General features: G+C 39.4%; 1 protein-coding gene across 6 annotated transcripts in view; it reads left to right on the top strand.

The window, feature by feature from the left end:
* Window positions 1–1,074: 1,074 nt before the first annotated feature.
* SCAF11 (SR-related CTD associated factor 11) overlaps window positions 1,075–19,565 on the top strand; it is a 73,131-nt gene continuing 54,640 nt past the window's right edge. For 5 of the 6 annotated variants that reach the window (XM_089920579.1, XM_022572392.3, XM_089920581.1 and 2 more), the window contains exon 1: window positions 1,075–1,330. The gene's annotated coding sequence lies outside the window, so the exon portion shown is untranslated. The remainder of the gene's footprint in view (window positions 1,331–19,565) is intronic. The other variant, XM_022572388.3, reaches the window with a different exon arrangement.

Genomic DNA, 19,565 nt, shown 5'->3' with positions numbered 1-19,565 from the left:
AGGCAGAGCTACATCACTCGGGGCTGTTGGCTGGACAACGACGTGGGCGGGGTGGGGGGGAGGGGCTGCAAGGACCCGCTGGTAGAAGAGTAGACACCGACGGCAGGAAGAGTAGTCAGGAGCGTGAAGAAATTGACCGGAAGAGAAACTATAAGATTAAAGAGTCAGTGACTTTAAAAAACAGCGTGAAAGGTATTTTTGAGGTAAAATAAAAGATTTGACGACCCGACGGAGAAGGAACTGACAATGGCACGCACGTTCAGTATCGCACGCTCCGACATATTCTTGAATGAATCATCACATGTTACTATCTAACCATCAAGTGGATCCGGATCAAGTTTAATTTTTTTGTTGTGGTAATTAAGACACGGGGATATGCCTAGGCTTGATAAGTCACGTGGGAAACCTCTCCAAGGCTTTTTACAAATGCCCACCCGGAGGGAAGAAAGAGGTGGGCTTACAAGTTATGGCCACTTCAGCCTCCTCTCAAGATGTAATTCAGGCGGGCAACGCTGCTGGGTGAAAATTCAGTACACAGCCAAACAACATATCAACACTCTTTTCAATATCAGATTACCATAAAGATAGGATATAGCAAATGCCGCGCAAACCCCCTCACGTCCCGGTCCCCAAGACCCTTCTTCATTGTCTTCAGCAGTTTAGCCCGTACAGCCGCCAAAGCAGGGCGGACTCCAGCGTGCCACGCATGGCGCATGCGCAGGACCCGAGACTTGGGAGGAGAGCTGAGGTTCTGAGGATGTTTCCCAGAAGCCCGGGCCACTCGCTACCGTCCTCCCTCTCGCTCGCAGGCCGCGTGACGTGACTCCGCCCGTCACGTTCCTCTGTCGCAAACGGTGGTTTGCCAGCGCCCCCTTGCGGTCCGGTTGAGCGCTGCGGCCGTGCACGCAGGGCCAGAGCGAGCGAGTAGGGCAAGCGCGGAGGGTCCCGCCGCCGCCGCAGCCGCCGCCGCCGCCGCCGCCGGCGTCACCGTAGCGCGCCGACCTGTGGTGGCGCGGCTGAGTGGATAGGAGCGGAGCGGGGGGTGGGGGGAAGAGGACGCGCGGAGCGGGGAGGGAGGAGGCCAGACGAGGCGGGGGGGAGGGGAGCAGCGGTGGCGCAAGCCGCGCGGAGCCGCGCAGCCCGGGTCCGCTCCCTGCTCCGCCGCTGCCACCCGCCCCAGGCAGCAGAGCCGGCGCCCCAGCGGCCCCCGGAACACCTCAAAGCGGACGAAGGAGTCCATGTTGGGGAACTTGGCGGCGGCGTGACGGGGACCTAGGGACTTGTAGTGGGGCCGCCGCCGCCGGAGCCAGCGCCTCGATCTCAGTCGGAGGTAAACACGGGCCGACCCTGGGGGTGGACGGGCGCGGGCAGCTGTCGGGGCAGGGTGGGGGTTACGGGCCGGCGCAGAGCCGGTGAGCGGGCCCGGGGCGACGGGAGGGCGGACAAAGTTTCGGAATCCGCGCGGCCCAGGCAGCGTTCTGCGCACGGAGGAAAGTTGAAGCCGCTTCTCGAAGCGGGGAAAGCTGCGGCGGGGAGGGCCCCCCCTTCCCTCTCGCCACCCCACGAGGGCGGCCCCGTTTCGGCCGCCGCCGCCTAGCTGTCGGTACCCCGTCCCATTTCCTCCTTGTGGCCTACCCGCCTTCCGCCGCCTCCGCCGGCGCAGCCCGTACCCGCCCGGGGGTCCTGGGGGAGTGGGTTGAGGCTAGAGGCTCAGCTACAGGGTCGCTACACGTCCACCCCCTCCCTCCGGGGAAACGTGTCCTTCTGGGCTTCCGGGCGCTCCCTGACCCCCGCGCCCGCTTGACTTGGGAGACTTTGCTTTTGTCAGTAGCGTCCAAGCCAGCTTGTGAAACCAAACTTTACTGCGCCGTGACCTCTCGGAGTGCGCGACTAGGGAAGTGCCGGCGCTTCTGAGCATCCGCGTTTACCCCATGCCCTGAATTTCAAACTCTTCTCCCACCGCCGATTTTTAAACCAATTTCCTGGACTGACAACAAAAGGGCCGGGAGATCTAAACTTAGCTGCACCAGTCGCCCCTCCTCAGATACTAGGAATTTTGAACCGTTGAAGTCAAATCTTAGAGATGGCTGGCCGTCTTGCTCCCCATTTTGAAAAATTGTTCTAAAAGTAAGCGCCTGATTTAGAGTAGTTGATTAAAACATTCAGACTCGAATGCGGAATTTTAAAATATCCTCAAAGTATTTCTGTACCGCATTACATAAAGTGTCTACGAGGTGAGCGTTTTTCATTCATTTTGGATTGCATTTTAACGTCTTTGTCATACTACCAGTGAACTAAGATTTTTAGGCAAAACTGACCAAAACGTTTTTAATGTAATGCTTTGGCTAGTAGATGCTGTCCTAAAATTTTCCCAATTTGGGAAATTCACTGAATATTGGAAAGAGCATGTTTAATAGATGCATTTCTTTCATTTTAAGAGAGAAGCTAATTCATACATATGACCACTTACCTCAGTAGCAAGGTATTGAAGTACATTCTTAAATAACTGGTCGTTTTTGTGTTTTATTGGTATTAAAATTTTGATATGTAATCAAGTCTTTTTCCAGACTGTTGCTTTCTCTTTCCTGTTTCTTTGGCAGTTGGCTTAATCATTTCACTTTTTTTGCTCTTGGCTAAGAGCTTCAGTAAAAAGTTTGTGGGACTTTTGTTTTTGTTGTTTAACTTATTGGGCAGAAGAAATGAAACTGTCTTTGGATTTCTTTTGTCTTATACTATCCTATCAAAGATAATCTGAATTTACTTTGTATTTTGTTTATGCATTATGAAGGTTTTTAAAAAAAATTAGAAATTCTTGTAACTGCATTTTTTCGCTGTATTATTTTTTGGTGCTTGCAAGTATAGTAATAATCATTCCATTTTACATTCAGATAGTGACCTTTTTGCCTGATAATTTGAGTACATCTTAAGTTTTTGGCTGGGTAAGATTTGGATGTCTGCTTACTCTAAGTGTATTCATGCTGTAAAGACACTCTTCACTATGTTAAGGGGGAAAAGAACTGTGGAAGAAAATGGAAAATTGTTCCTAAATATGCTGCCTGAAACATATGTCATGGAGAAATTTTTAAGGGAAATTTTTTTGTATGCCTTTAGGCAGTGGTAACGGGGTTCTTGGGTTAAGATTGAAACTTTTCAGAGATCATTCAGCTTCCCCATAATTCTTTGGGGACTAACCAATACTTTAAGCAATTTTCTTTAAAAGTAAGCAATTTTCTTTAAAAGCTGTGCTGTTAATCAGAGATAGGATGAATCAATGCTGTTACGTGATGTTGATTCATCAGTAGCATCTTTTAGTAATAAGAGAGTGCAGAATTATCCTACTCATCTACCTAATACAGAACTTGTTTTTCTTTTTTTTTTTAGTTTCATCAGTGAGAAATAGTTGTAAAACCTTACTAAGGAGAGTGGCAGGCATAAAAGTAATAAAGAATCAGCCCTAGAATAATTTTCATTGTAACTTCCTTTTAGTAAGCTCTGCCATCATTTACCCTTGTCTTTTAGTGATGTAAGTTGGATCTTGACTTACCTTGCCCACTGAAATAATCTTTTCTTTTTTTAATTAATTTATTTTATTTTTGGCTGCGTTGGGTTTTCATTGCTGCTCACAGGCTTTCTCTAGTTGTGACGAGTAGGGGCTACTCTTAATTGCGGTGCGCGGGCTTCTCAACGCGGTGGCTTCTCTTGTTGCAGGGCACGGGCTCTAGGTGCGCGGGCTTCAGTAGTTGTGGCACGTGGGCTCAGTAGTTGCGGCTTGTGGGCTCTAGAGCGCAGGCTCAGTAGTTGTGGCGCACGGGCTTAGTTGCTCCGCGGCATGTGGGATCTTCCCAGACCAGGGCTCAAACCCACATCCCCTGCATTGGCAGGCGGATTCTTAACCACTGCGCCACCAGGGAAGCCCCAGTGAAATAATCTTAATTGTATCCTCTGTCCTGAAGAGTAAGTTAATAGCTTTGTATCTTATCTTGCATCCGAGGGCTAACTTTTAGTAGCACTGACTAGAGCCTAGAGTTAAAATACCCTTTATCATTTTACTGCTGTTCCCAAGACTCATCTTTGCATTGTTGTGGTCCTTGCGTTTCTTATTTAAAGCCGTGGCTTTGTAATTCCTAGTACTTAAGCACATAAAAGGTCAATATAAAATTTAAAAACAGCATTGTCATCTCTCACAAAATAATGTCCTAAAAGGTTTCACCATGACCTTTCTTCACCTAGAATCTTTAACACTCAACAGCCAGAGTGATCCTGATAAAACATATCATATCATGTCACTTCTCTTCGCAAATGGCTTCCCTTCTCAGTAGTAGTAAAATCCATAATCCTTATTATGGTCTCTCAGGCTCTGAGCCTTTTGAGTCTCTTCATCCTCTCTGACTTTATTACTTCACTCTTTCTGTAGCCACACTTGTACTCTACCACTGAAGTGTTCTTTGACTACTCCGTAAAACACAGGCCCTCCTCCCACATTTCTTAGCCCTTTTTAAGCCAGATTTTTCTCCATAGCACTTAACACTTTCCAAGATACTGTAGAATTTACTAACTTAAGTTTATTATATTTTTTTCTTTACTCAAATGCAAGTTCTATGAGAATGGGGTTTGTCAGTTTGGGTCACTGTTTTGTCCCCAAACACTGAACAATGTCTGACGCACAGTAGATACTTAACAAATAGGTAATGAATTAACATGCTTTCAGCTAGAAAACATTAAAAATAGTAATTGTGGTTTGAAACTTGAGACTATGCAAGTCTCATTCTTTTGCATAAACTGCTAATATAACTTGGAAAAAAGAGATGCTAAAATGGAATCACAGTGGCCTCTAACATTAAAAAAAAAAAAAAAGAAAAAAGTTTGTTGGAGGAATGTGAGCTCCCAAAGAATACTGTGAAGGTCAGAGAGGAGGTGAGTGTGGTATTACAGAAACCAAAGGAAGAGAGTATTTCAAGGGGAGAGTAGTCAGTAGTCAAGTGATGATGAGAGTTGAATAAGGTCAGAGCTGAAAGATTTTTCTTTGGGGAATCCCCTAGCAGTCCAGTGGTTAGCCCTCCACGCTCTCACTGCTGAGGGCCTGGGTTCGATCCCTGGTCCGGGAACTAAAGTCCCACAAGCTGCCTGGCATGGCCAAAAAAAAAAAAAAAAAAGATTTTTGTTTACGTTTAACAACATGGAGCTCATTGGGTTTTTGAACAAGCAGGATAGTAAACTTATTTTTAAACCAATGCTCTAGTAATTGCATAACTATATCTAAAAGTACTGGGATCAAAGATTAAGAAATTATCTACTCACATTACAGAAGAGACCTAATGTTTATCAGATATTTACTGTGTGCCAAACACTCTGTTCTAGACTTTTTGCATGAATTTTCATTTGATCTTTTCAGCAGCCTTGCAGTATTGGTTGTATTTAATCCATTTTACAGAAAGGAGTCTGAGGCTCTGGAGAAGTTAAGAAGTCAGATGACTTGCTAAGTGTCAGAGCACTTGCAAAGAATCTATACCCAAGTCCATCTGACTCTTTGGCCTTTAGTTAGTCGTTACGTCAGTTGACCTCCCAAACTCTGCATCAGTGTTGTCTAGTAGTAGAACTTGCTGTGATGATGGAAGTGTTCTGTATCTCTGTTGCCCAATATAGTAGCTGATAGTAACTGTAGTAGATAGTGGCTGTTGAACACTTGAAATGTAGCCAGTGCAGTCGGGGAACAGAATAGTGGTACTGTGTTGGACAGTGCAGATATAGATCAAAAGAATCCCATGAATAATAAAGGAGAGCCTTTTCTTATTAGAGATGGAAACACATATTTCTCATTTGAAAGGAGTACTGTTTTGCTTATACTCTAGTTTTAGATGCTGTAAATGAATATTTGTAAGTAATCTTCTTTTCCCTTTTTTTTTTTTAAACAATCTCAAACTTTCAGAAAAGTTCCAAGTGCAATGCAAAGAACTTTTCTCCCAAAGCTATATGAGAGTAAGCTGCAGATGCAGTCTCATCACCCCAAACAAGGACAAGGACTTTCTTTCAGTTACATAAACAATATTAAAATTAGGAAATTAACCTTGCTATATTACTACCATATAACCCTCAAACCTCATCCAAGTTTTGCCAGCTTTCACAGTAATTTCCTCTCTAACAAAATTATCCAGTTCAGAATTTTGTGTTGCATTCATTTAATTGTAATGTCCTTCAACCTAGAACAATTCCTTAGCCTTTTATTGATTTTCATGACCTTGACACTTGGAAAGATTACAGGTCAGTTTTGTTGTAAAATTTCTCTCGATTTGGATTTGCCTGATACTTCTTCATGATTGGATTCAGATTGTGCATTTCTTGGTAGGAGTATCACAGTGATGATACTGTTTTCTCATGGCATCCTGTCAGATGGCATTAATAACAGTTTCTGTTTGTCCCCTTACTGATGATGTGCACTTTGATCACTTAATTAAGGTGACGTCTCCCAAGCTTCTTCACTGGCAAGTTTTTTTCCTGTCTTAGTAATTAATAAGTACTTTGTGGGGAAGTATTTTGAGACCATATTAAGCCCATTCCTTATCAAACTTGCTATTTGTTGATTCTCAAATTGTCCCAGCTTTGGCCAGGGACCAAAAGCCCCTTCAAGCTAGTTTCTGTGTTCTTTTGACTTGCTTTGAGCACTTCCTTACTTTTTGACACAAGAAAATGTTCCAGGCTCACCTTAAACTTTCCTTGCCACAGCCCTGGAATCAACCATTTCTCCAAGGAGTGGTTTCTTTTAGTGGAGAAAGGAATTTAGAAACCAAGCGCTGTTTTTATGTCTCCATCTATATGTAAAAAACCATGAGTTGGTACCAGTTTCTCCAATTTCAGTACACAGTGTTTGCTTTAGTTTTCCTTCTCAAAATTTGTAACTACTTTCTTTTAAAAGGAATAGCCTAGCTCCCATTATCATCCTTAGTGTATTTACTTAGATGATCAATCCCTGGTATGTAACCAGTTTCCCATTGCCACTGCTGCTTTCTCCCCCGTCTTGCATAACATTTTCACTCTACTTTGGCTCTGACACCTTGTGCCAGGATGCATTCCTCATTCCAGGCTTCTCTTATACCTCATGCAGAGCATCTTGCCATTCTGCTTGAGTTCTAGTACCTCACTCTGGGTTCTTTCACCATCCCTCATGAGGACACCTTGGTCACAGAGTTGGGTTCCCACAAATCCAGGAAGAATAGCAGCATACAGACATGTTCTTTTAAGGATTATAGTTACTTGTTTTTACAAAAGATTATTACACCAAAAGTTATAGTGAAAATTAATGACCAGATATGTTCTCAACTTTTAATTGAACCCCCCTTGAGATTCTCACATCTCTTAGTGATAAGACTGATCTTCCTCCTCATTTTTCCTTTTACCTTAGAGTTCTCAGATGTACTTTTGAGAGAGTCTTCTTAATGTAATTTTAGTAGTAAGGTAAAAATTAGTTGAGTTCTTTTGTATATAGGTTTTGGAGTCAATCCGACCTGGCTTTGAATGCTGATTGTCCCGTATACTACTGATTGTCACCTTTCCTAGGCGACTTAATCAATGTCCCAGTTTCCTCACCTATTTTAATTTTAAGTAACATTTACCTGAGTCCAGTGGTAATAGCAGCTAACTCCATCTCTATCTTTCATCCCCTTAAGTTAGCTCTGCTTAGTGAGCGATTTTCAAGCCTTTTTAGCAGTGTTCTAGTATTGAATCTTGGTGGTGTTTTAATTCTTAGAATGTACTGTGGTATGTGTTTTGAGGGTTAAATGTGCAAAGGTGTGCCAGAGTATTCAGTTCATTTCCTGATATAAAGTAGGCATTCTCTCTACCTTTAGTTCTGTGCTACAGGTTTGTTGATATCTATGTGTCTATTAGGTCTGGGGATGAAACATGGCCTTTGCTCTTGGGGAGCTTAGTCCTAATCAGGCCTTCTTTATTGCTCCCCAGTGTTGTTTGTATTTTTTCCTAACTAGTTTTCCATAGCTTCCTCACTTTCCCCCCTTTCTGCTGCTGGATTATTTTCAAAACTCCCAATTTAAACATCTCAGAAGCTACTCTCAAAATAGATAAGTGAGAGAGAGGTGGACTTTTCCTTAGTGATTCTCTACTTTTTACAAAACACAATTTAAGTCCTACCTTGGACTTAAACTTTAAGTCCCTTTACATTCTGGCCCATAATTATGTCTTTGCCCTTATCTTCTATTAGTTTCCTAAATGAATTCTGACTAAATTAGTCCTGACTAAATTAGTCCTGAAAAGTGACCTGTACCTCACATTTGGCACTTAGCATATGCTATTTTGTTGTTCATCTTTTGTATCCTATTTTTGCACTTCCACTTTTTGAAAGGATAAAGTATCTTAATCTGTCTTTGTAGTCCAATGCCAGGCTCAATACCCTAACCATAGTAGTAGTTCAGCAGCTTAAAGTAAACAGAAACAGAAATATAAACATTAAAAAGAGCAGCCACAGCAACATTGCTTTGAAAATTCTCTGGGATCAGTGAAACAGCTTACAAATGATACATGATTTGTTAACATAAATATTTTGTATGCCTGGATGGCCTGTCAAGAAAATTGTTTCTTTAAACTACTGTTCTAACTGGGGATAAAATATTAATAACTTAAAATTTTGTAAGCTGTCATTCACCTGAAAACCTTATCATAGAAAAGCCTTCTTCAGGGGCTTCCCTTGGTGGTGCAGTGGTTAAGAATCTGCCTGCCAATGCAGGGGACACGGATTTGAGCCCTGGTCTGGGAAGATCCCACATGCCGCGGAGCACCTAAGCCCATGCACCACAACTCCTAAGCCTGCACTCTAGAGCCCTCGAGCCACAACTACTGAAGCCCACGCATCACAACTACTGAAGCCCGCGTGCCTAGAGCCTGTGCTCTGCAACAAGAGAAGCCACCGCAGTGAGAAGCCCGCACACTGCAACGAAGAGTAGCCCCTGCTCACCACAACTAGAGAAAGCCCGCGCACAGCAACGAAGACCCAATGCAGCCAAAAATAAATAAATGAATGAATTTATTAGGGGGAAAAAAAAGGCTTCAGATAGGACAGCTTTAATGATTTAGGCCATATTTCTTTAGGAACTGTTGTACATGTCCAGTTACTTGGATGTAAACATGAGTAATATGAGGAAGATGCATGAAACAAAATATCTTTATTGTTTCAAAACTGCTACAGAATTAGATAAAACTGAAACAGAACATGAAGGAGAAACAAATTCAATCAAGCCCTTAAAAGAAGTTTATAGTATGTTTCATATTAATGTAGCCATTCCAACTTTCTCTGATGATGTAATTTTTTCCCATACTTTTATTTCCGTACTTTTATTTACTATGTCCTTATGTTTAAAGTGAGTTTCTCCCCCCACCCCGCCCCATGATGTCATGATTCCCTCCTGGCTGTTCCTAAAGGCAGCCATGGAGCTCAATAAAATTTACTTTCCTGGAAAAAGAAAATAAAGTGAATTTCTTGCAGACAGCATGTCAGTCTTTTTAACAATCCAATCTGACGATCTCTTAATTGATGTATTTAGATTATTTGCATTTAATGTAATTATTGATATGGTATGCTCCTTTGTTCCCCATTTACTGCCTTTTTTTTTCATTCTTATCCTAGGGCTTTTTTTTTTTCTTTTTAACATATACATATATCTATTCTTTTTCAGAGTCTTTTCCCATATAGGTTATTACAGAGTATTGAGTAGAGTTCCTTGTGCTATACAGTAGGTCTTTGTTGATTATCTGTTTTATATACAGTAGTATGTATATGTTAACCCCAACTTCCTAATTTATCATTTCCCCACCCCCAGCCTTTCCCCTTTGGTAACCATAAGTTTGTTTTCTGAGTCTGTGAGTCTGTTTCTGTTTTGTAAATATGTTCATTTGTATCATTTTTAAAGATTCCACATGTAAGTGATATATACGTCTTTCTGTGTCTGACTTACTTCACTTAGTATGATAATCTCTAGGTCCATCCATGTTGCTGCAAATGGCATTATTTCATTCTTTTTTAATGGCTGAGTAATATTCCATTGTATACATGTACCACATCTTCTTTATTCATTCCTCTGTCAATGGACATTAGGTGCTTCTGTGTCTTGGCTATTGTAAATAGTGCTGCAGTGAACATTGGGGTTTATGTATCTTTTTGAATTATGGTTTTCTCTGGATATATGCCCAGGGGTGCGATTGCTGGATTATATGGCAGCTCTATTTTTAGTTTCTTAAGGAATCTTATACTGTTCTCCATAGTGGCTATACCAATTTACATTCCTACCAACAGTGTAGGAGGGTTCCCTTTTCTCCACACCTTCTCCTGTTTGTAGACTTTTTGCTGATGGGCATTCTGACCAGTGTGAGGTCATTGTAGTTTTAATTTGCATTTTTCTAATGCTTAGCGATGTTGAGCATCTTTTCATGTGCCAATTGGCCATCTGTATGTCTTTGGAGAAATGGCTGTTTAGATCGTCTGCCCATTTTTTGATTGGGTTGTTTTCTTGATATTGAGCTGCAAGAGCTGTTTGTATATTTTGTAGATTAATCCCTTGCTTGTTGCATCTTTTGCAAATATTTTCCCCCATTCTGTGTGTTGTCTTTTTGTTTTGTTTATGGTTTCCTTTGCTGTGCAAAAGCTTTTAAGTTTAATTGGGTCCCATTTGTTTATTTTTGTTTTTATGTTCATTACTCTAGAAGGTGGATCCAAGTAAGTCAGTCTTTTTAACAATCCATTCTGACAATCTCTTAATAGGTATATTTAGATTATTTACATTTAATGTAATTATTGATATGATATGTTCCTCTGTTCCCCATTTACTGCCTTTTTCGGACTAGGTGAATATATTTTAGTATTCTACTTTAAATTTATCTTTGGCCCTTTTTTTGGGCTGCATCTCTTCGCATTATCTTTTAGTGGTTGCTTGAGATCTTCTCTTGACAACTTGAAATGTGCCTAGTTTGAATTGAAGTGTGCAGTAAATATAAAATACACACTAGATTTAAAAGATTTACTACCACAAAATAATATAAAATGTCTCATTTAATATATTTTTTATGGATTATATGTTGCAGTATTAATATTTGGACATAATAGGGTTAGTAAAATTTACTGAATTGATTTTATCTGTTTTAACTTTTAAAATATGGCTACTAGAAAATTTAAAATTACATATGCAGCTCACATTATATTTCTGTTGCACAGTACTGCTCTAGGGATCATAATATATATGCCAGAGGATTTACTTAGAATTCATATTTACTGGTTGAAGTAAATGTAGAAGCCCTACAATTAATTCCCCAGTGACATTTATCTTATGTTGTTATATGTATTAACACGTGCAATGAAATGAAAACCCCATTAGACAATTATGCAATTTTTGCTTTCAATAATCATATACTTTTTAAAAGGACTTTAGAGGAGAAAAAGTAGTTTCTTAAATATTCCTAAATAGTTACTATTTTGTTGTTGCTCTTTGTTAATGAAACTTCAGTTTTCTCTCGTGTCATTTCTCTTCAGCCTGAAGCACTTCCTTTAGCCTGTCTTTTGAAGTAGCCCTGCTGGTGATAAATTTTCTTAGTTTTTCTTCACTGAAATATCTTTTCCATTTTCATTTCATTTTTCTTTTGAGTTAGTCTTATTTGATGTACACAAAACTCTGTCAATTTTTAAATTGTGCCTTTCACCAAGTTAGGGAGGCTTTTTGGACGTTATTTCTTCAAATATGTTTTCCTGTTCCAATCTCTTTCTCCTTTTTCTGGACATGATTAGAACTTTGGATATTGTCCATAGGACCCTGAGACTCTTTATTTTCCTTCAGTCTTTTATATCTCTGTTCTTCAAATTAGATCACTTCTGTTGTATCTTCATATTCACTGACTCATTCCTTTGCATTTCCATCCTGTTGTTGAGATCTTATTTCAGACATTGTGTTTTTCACTTCTGAAATTTCCATTTTTTTTTTTAATATAGTTACTATTTATCTGCTGAGAACCTCTGTCTTCCTATTCATTTCTAAAGTGTTACTTTCTTCCCCATGGAGCATAACTTATATATTTAGCTTAAAATCATGCCTGACAAATGTGTTGAGTAAATATTATCTAAGGTTATTATACATATTAATAAATCATTCATTCAAAGCTGTTTATTGGGCACTCATTTGAAGGCATGGTGCTGGAACCTGGGTTATATAGTGAATAAGGCAGATCACAGCTTAACAATTTTGTAGTCATTTGAGTCATTAAGGGTGTTACTGCTTCTCACTGTTTGAATATTTTTAATATTTAGTGACTTGGATTAATATTTGTTTTATTTTCTGGCAAAAGGCTGGTGAGTTCCAATTCTACTACTTACCACTGGCTTTGCAACCTTGGACAAGCTACTTAATTTCACTGTATGTAAAATGGAGATACCTTCTTCAAAAAATACTCTAACAGTTAAATGAGATAACTTATGATATATCAGAAAGTAATGGCTAGACCAGGACGAGATGGCTTCACAGGCGAATTCTATCAAACATTTAGAGAAGAGCTAACACCTTTCCTTCTCAAACTCTTCCAAAACATAGCAGAGGGAGGAACACTCCCGAACTCATTCTACAAGGCCACCGTCACCCTGATACCAAAACCAGACAAAGGTGTCACAAAAAAAAAACTACAGGCCAATATCACTGATGAACACAGAGACAAAATTCCTCAATAAAATACTAACAAACAGAATCCAACAGTACATTAAAAGGATCATACACCATGATCAAGTGGGGTTTATCCCAGGAATGCAAGGATTCTTCAGTATATGCAAATCATTCAATGTGATACACCATTTTAACAAATTGAAGGATAAAAACCATATGATAATCTCAGTAGATGCAGAAAAAGGTTTTGACAAAATTCAACACCCATTTATGAAAAAAACCTCCAAAAAGTAGGCATAGAGGGAACCTACCTCAACATAATAAAGGCCATGTATGACAAACCCACAGCCAACATCGTTCTCAATGGTGAAAAACTGAAACCATCTCCTCTAAGATCAGGAACAAGACAAGGTTGCCCACTCTTACTGCTATTATTCAACATAGTTTTGGAAGTTTTAGCCACAGCAGTCAGAGAAAAAGAAATAAAAGGAATCCATATTGGAAAAGAAGTAAAACTGTCTACTGTTTGCAGATGACATGATGCTATACATAGAGAATCCTGAAGATGCTACCAGAAAACACTAGAGCTAATCAATGAATTTGGTAAAGTAGCAAGATACAAAATTAATGCACAGAAATCTCTTGCATTCCTGTACACTAACGATGAAAAATCTGAAAGAGAAATTAAGGAAACACTTCTATTTACCGTTGGCAACAAGAAGTATCACATACCTAGGGAGACAAAAGACCTGTAACGCAGAAAACTATAAGATACTGATGAAAGAAATTAAAGGTGATACAAACAGATGGAGAGATATACCATGTTCTGGGATTGGAAGAATCAACATTGTGAAAATGACTGTACTACCTAAAGCAATCTACAGATTCAGTGCAATCCCTATCAAATTACCAATGGTATTTTTCACAGAAATAGAACAAAAAATTTCACAATTTGTATGGAAACACAAAAGATCCCGAATAGCCAATGCAGTCTTAAGAAAGAAAAACGAAGCTGGAGGAATCAGGCTCCCTGACTTCAGACTATACTACAAAGCTACAGTAATCAAGACAGTATGGTACTGGCACAAAAACAGAAATATAGATCAGTGGAACAGGATAGAAAGTCCAGTGATACATCCATGCACATATGGCCACCTTATCTTTGATAAAGGAGGCAAGAATATACAATGGAGAAAAGACAGTCTCTTCAATAAGTGGTGCTAGGAAAAGTGGACCAATACATGTAAAAGAATGAAATTAGAACACTCCCTAACACCATACACAAAAATAAACTCAAAATGGATTAAAGACCTAAATGTAAGGCCAGACACTGTAAAACTCTTAGAGGAAAACAGGCAGAACTCTCCATGACATAAATCACAGCAAGATCCTTTTTGACCCACCTCCTAGAGTAAGGGAAATAAAAACAAAAATAAGCAAGTGGGACCTAATGAAACTTAAAAGCTTTTATACAGCAAAGGAAACTATAAACGACGAAAAGACAGCCCTCAGAATGGGAGAAGATATTTGCAAATGAAGCAACTGACAAAGGATTAATCTCCAAAATATACAAAGCAGCTCATGCAGCTCAATATCAAAAAAACAAACAACCCAATCCAAAAATGGACCTAAATAGACATTTCTCCAAAGAAGGTATACAGATTGCCAACAAACACATGAAAGCATGTTCAACATCACTAATCATTAGAGAAATGCAAATCAGAACCACAATGAGGTATCACCTCACACTGGTCAGAATGGCAATCATCAAAAAATCTACAAATAATAAATGCTGGAGAGGGTGTGGAGAAAGGGAATCCTCTTGCACTGTTGGTGGGAATGTAAATTGATGCAGCCACTATGGAGAACAGTATGGAGGTTCCTTAAAAAACTAAAAACAGAACTACCATATGACCCAGCAATCCCACTACTGGGCATATACCCTGAGAAAACCATAATTCAAAAAGAGACATGTACCAAGAGACATGTTCATTGCAGCTCTATTTACAATAGCCAGGACATGGAAGCAACCTAAGTGTCCATTGACAGGTGAATGGATAAAGAAGATGTGGCACATATATAAATGGAATATTAGGCATAAAAGGAAACAAAATTGAAATATTTGTAGTTAGGTGACTGGACCTAGAGTCTCATACAGAGTGAAGTAAGTCAGAAAGAGAAAAACAAATACCGTATGCTAACACATATATATGGAATCTAAAAAAAAATAAGTGGCTCTGATGAACCTAGGGGCAGGACAGGAATAAAGACGCACACGTAGAGAATGGACTTGAGGACACAGGGAGGGGGAAGGGTAAGCTGGGACAAAGAGAGTGGCATGGACCTATATACACTACCAAATGTAAAATAGATAGCTAGTGGGAAGCAGCTGCATAGCACAGGGAGATAAGCGAGGTGCTTTGTGACCACCTAGAGGGGAGGGGTAGGGAGGGTGGGAGGGAGGGAGACGCAAGAGGGAGGGGATATGGGGACATATATATACGTAAAGCTGATTCGCTTTGTTATACAGCAGAAACTAACACACATTGTAAAGCAATTAATACTACAATAAAGGTGTTAAAAAAAAAAAGGGAAAGTAATGGCTAGAAACAGTGTGAAAATCACAGCCAAAAGTCCAGTTCTTGGGGCATTTGAAGCCCTAATAATAAGATTAAATTTCAGAGAGGATCGCAGTACCTGCCCATGCCTGATGCTAGCATGAAAAAGTGTTGGTTTTTTTTGTTTTTTGCTTTTTTTAAAAGTAAATTTTCATGGTATGTAATAACATTTCTAGGTTAGAATAGTAGTGTATCATAGGAGTAGGATTGTGAAATGCCTCTTTAAATTATGTGTGAAAAATTCATTTGAGAACACATTCATCATATACTTACATAACATAATAAAATTGTGTTTATCTCTGAGATAGCTACCTAGGCTGAGTTTAAGAAATTCTGATAATAGGTATAGCTAGAGTAAAGAGAGAGTGGATGTCCTGTGTACTATACAAAACAGTTGCTCCCCCCTCCCCCCGTATGAGTTTCACTATAGCAACTTGTACAATTTGGAAGGGATTAATACAAAGGAAGTGACATTTCTTGAGGAACCAGTCAAAGAATGACATTTAACATCTGTGCAAAAGAGAGACTGATTTCTAGAGTTGAAATTCTATAATGTAAGGTTTTTAAAATCTTGTTTAAACTGAACAGAGCAATATTTCAGAAGCAATGTTTTGAACCTTGTCCTTTTCCCCCCACTGCTATAGATGAAATTCATTTCCATTCCTCTGTAACAAGCATTTGTGTACATTATTTTATTGTGTTTCCTCTCCTTTAATTCTTAGGATTTGTTTGTTTATTTGCGTATGTTTCCTGTGCCTTACATAATTTTCCCATCTCCTTTTTTCGGAGGTAGGTAGACAGAGATTACCATTTAAATTCAGGCATCTGTCTAAGGTAGATTAAAGGTTAAATTAAAGAAATGGTCTATAGTTTTCCTGTTTGGGGTTAGAAGAAAAGTATAAAAAGACTCCAGTTTTTTCACTGCTTCCTTCCAGGATCCCCTTTCCTCTTGGTTATTCTGCCCAGATATGAGGGTACATTGCTCTTGATCCCAAGGGCTCTTGTAGTCCTCTTGGGAGGTTTGTTGTGAGGTGAGCCTCTTAACACCTCATTGTTCTTTTTGCTTTTTTGTCTCTAGTAGGCATAAGGTTTAATCTTCTAAACGTAAACTCTACTTTTCCAGACTTGTAACTCTTGCCTTCAGCAGACCTGTAATAAATGTTGAGGAATGGGTGATGGGAAGAAGCAAAAATGTAAGAGCTTTAGGTTTGCCTTTATCATTTAAATTAGTGCTTTAGTAAATGGGGTTGAGAACAAGGAGGTGAGAATCTCAAGGACAAATGAAGATTACATAATCACTTCCTTCTTCTATTCCCTCCTCCATACCTTAGGCAGGGGTGGGATTTATTAGAGAAGAATTGCATAAATATATATTGAAATTATTAGAGTACATATAACATGCTGCTGTTCTATAATTGTGTCTCATTTGGAGAAATAGTGGAAGCCTGTCATATTATTATGGTATCTAACTCTTTATCTAACTCTTTATGGTTAAACTATCCAAGCATGTAGAAGGCACTCATTTTTCTTTTTAAATTAAAGTAGTGCATTGTAGGAATATTCTTCTCATAGAATGGACAACTATCACATAAGAGTAACCCAACTGGGAGCCATCTATAGTGCCTGTCTTCCCCCATACAATGAAAAACCTGCTAGCTCTATACCATCACTAGAGTCTTAGAACGGATCTCTTTTTATAGTTCTGTCTTAGAATTGAGTGGGGTTGTGAAGTTGTGTCTGTTGCTTTTAATCTCTGTGTCTCCCCAAGCAATAGGTATGTGTTGTCTGTGAGACCTTTCAGTGCTACAGAAATACAGGAACCCTCAGATACCTCCTCTCAAGCTCAAATGTGATGTAATTTGGGTGGTCTCTGTGTTGGTGATAAAGACTGAGAGTATGAGTGAAGTCGTCAGTGAAAAAGTACCTTTGTTGAGAAAGTTGATTTATATTCTAGCCCATGATTGCTCTCTCATGTCAGTCTTTACTTTTAAAAAATTTTAACAGTTATTAACATATAGTAAAATTGACCTTTTTGGGGTATGTAGTTCTGTGAACTTTAATACATGTATAGATTTTTATTACTACCACCAGAGTCAGGATTCAGAATGGTTCCCAGAAAACTGCCTTGTGCTATCTTTGTAGTCTAACCTTCCCCTGACCCAGGCAGCCACTGATAACGGTTCTTCATTACTACAGTTTTGACTTTTTGAGAATGTCCTATAAATGCAATTATGTATCAGTAATAGGTAATCTTTTGAGACTGGCTTCTTTCACTCAATATATTGCCTTTAAGATTCATGTAAGCTGTTGAGTGAAACACCAGTTCATTTCTTTTCGTGGCTGAGTAGTATTCCACTGTGTGGATGAACGTATCATAGATTGTTTATTTTGATGAAATCTAGTATATCAGTTTGTTCTTTTCTTGTACTATTTTTGTCTGTACAAAAATAAATATGAAATGAATTGGGAAGTATTTATCTTCCAAACTCTGGAAGTGATTGTGTTATTGAAATGTTTAGTAAAATTCACCAGGGAAATTGTCTGGGGCTGGAGGTTTCTTTTTTGGAAGACTTTTAACTACAAATGCAGTTTCTTTAAATAATACCGGGGCTATTCAGTGCTATTCTACTTAATTAGTCTTGCTAGAGGTTTCAGTTTTATTGATCTTTTCAAAGGATGAGCTTTTGGTTTTATTCATTTTTTTTCTTGTTTTTCTGTTTTCAGTTTCATTGATTTCACATTTGTTCTTTAAGGATAATTTCACTAGCTTGAAGATTTTAGGTTTTTAAAGTTCTTTTCCATTTTAAACTAAGAATGTTGTTTCACTTCCTTCTGGCCTGTGTCGTTTCTAATGAGAAATCAGTAGTTATTCAAATCATTAACCTATCTTCCCCACATAAGTAATGTATTGTTATTTCAGTCTACTTGTAAGATTTTTTTCCTTTGTAATTTTCAGCAGTTTGTCTGTGGTGTGTCCAGGAATGACTTTCATTGGAACTATGGTGTGTGAGGTTTATGAGCTCCTTGAATGTAGAGGTTTATGTCTTTCAACAAATTTGGGGAGTTTCCAGCCATTATTTCTTATTATTACTCTCCTTTCCTCCCCTTCTTGAGCTTTTGACAAGAATGTTAAGGTTTTGGCATTGATCCACAGTTTCCTGAGGCACTAATGATTTTTTTCTTTTTCTATGTTTTTCTCTCTGTTGTTTAGATTGGGTAATTTACGTTGCTCTGTCTTCCAGGTTCACTGACTTTCCATTCTGCTATTGAGTCTGTGCAGTGTATTTTCTATTTTAGTTATTACGTTTTTCAGTTCTAAAATTTCCATTTGGCAGCACTTTATTTCTTTGCTGTGATTTTCTAGCTTTCCATTTGTTTCAAGAGTATTTGATTTTACTTGTTGGAACATTTTTATTACCTGCTTTAAATCTTTGTCAGAAAATTCACCCAATGCTGTAATATCTGTGTCTTCCTGGTGTTGGTTTCTGTGGGTTGTCTTTTCCCATGAGTGTTTGAGATTTTCCTGGTTCTCTGTATGCCAAGTAATTTTGGACATTTTGAACAACTTAACAGGTTACTGTCTCAAGCTCTTTCCTCTCTGTTATATCCATGGTATTTTCTAGATCCCTAGAACACCCCCACACCCCCACCCCGCACACTTCTGTCTTCTGGCTAGAAAGCTCAGTCTTTGTTTACACTACTGTGCTGTATACTTTCCACAGTTGCATCTGGAGCCTAATGACAGGAAGACGGGAGAAAAATCAATGAGATTAGCCCAGAGTTTTTCAGTCAGCGAGTATGGTACCTTTCCCTTAGAGTTTTAAGCTTCTGCTGACCCTGCTGCTGTCACTGTTGCAGCCATCGCCACCACAGGATTGCTTGGGAACTGGGGCATGGGGAATGAAGAACAGAAAGAAAAAAAAAGATTTCCTTCACTCTTGAGTATTGGGAGGCCCCTTTCCTACTCCTTGGGCAGAGCTAGATGGCTTTTCTTAGAGTGCTAGCCTGTGCACGCGCGTGCTCTCTCTCTCTCTCTCTCTCTCTCTCTCTCTCTCTCTCTCTCGCTCGCTCGCTCACTCTCGCTCTCTCTCTCACTAGTGGTCACTTTATAGGTTTCAGGCTTCATGAAGCCCAGCCTGGAGGGAAAATTGGATGGGGAAGAAATTATAAACGCACTACCAGTTTGATAATATATCAGATTTTGGGCTCTTCCCCAATCTACCTGTTATTGCTTACCTTTTAATTTTCAGTTAGCTGCTCCATTTATTCTGTCTAGGTTTTATAGTTTCATTCAGTGAGATTAACA

Source organism: Delphinapterus leucas, chromosome 11 (genome assembly GCF_059928025.1).
Source record: "Delphinapterus leucas isolate spDelLeu-1000000601 "Yukka" chromosome 11, BTC_Dleu_Yukka2, whole genome shotgun sequence".
Classification (NCBI taxonomy): Eukaryota; Metazoa; Chordata; class Mammalia; order Artiodactyla; family Monodontidae; genus Delphinapterus; species Delphinapterus leucas.
This window is presented reverse-complemented; position numbering and strand designations above follow the sequence as displayed.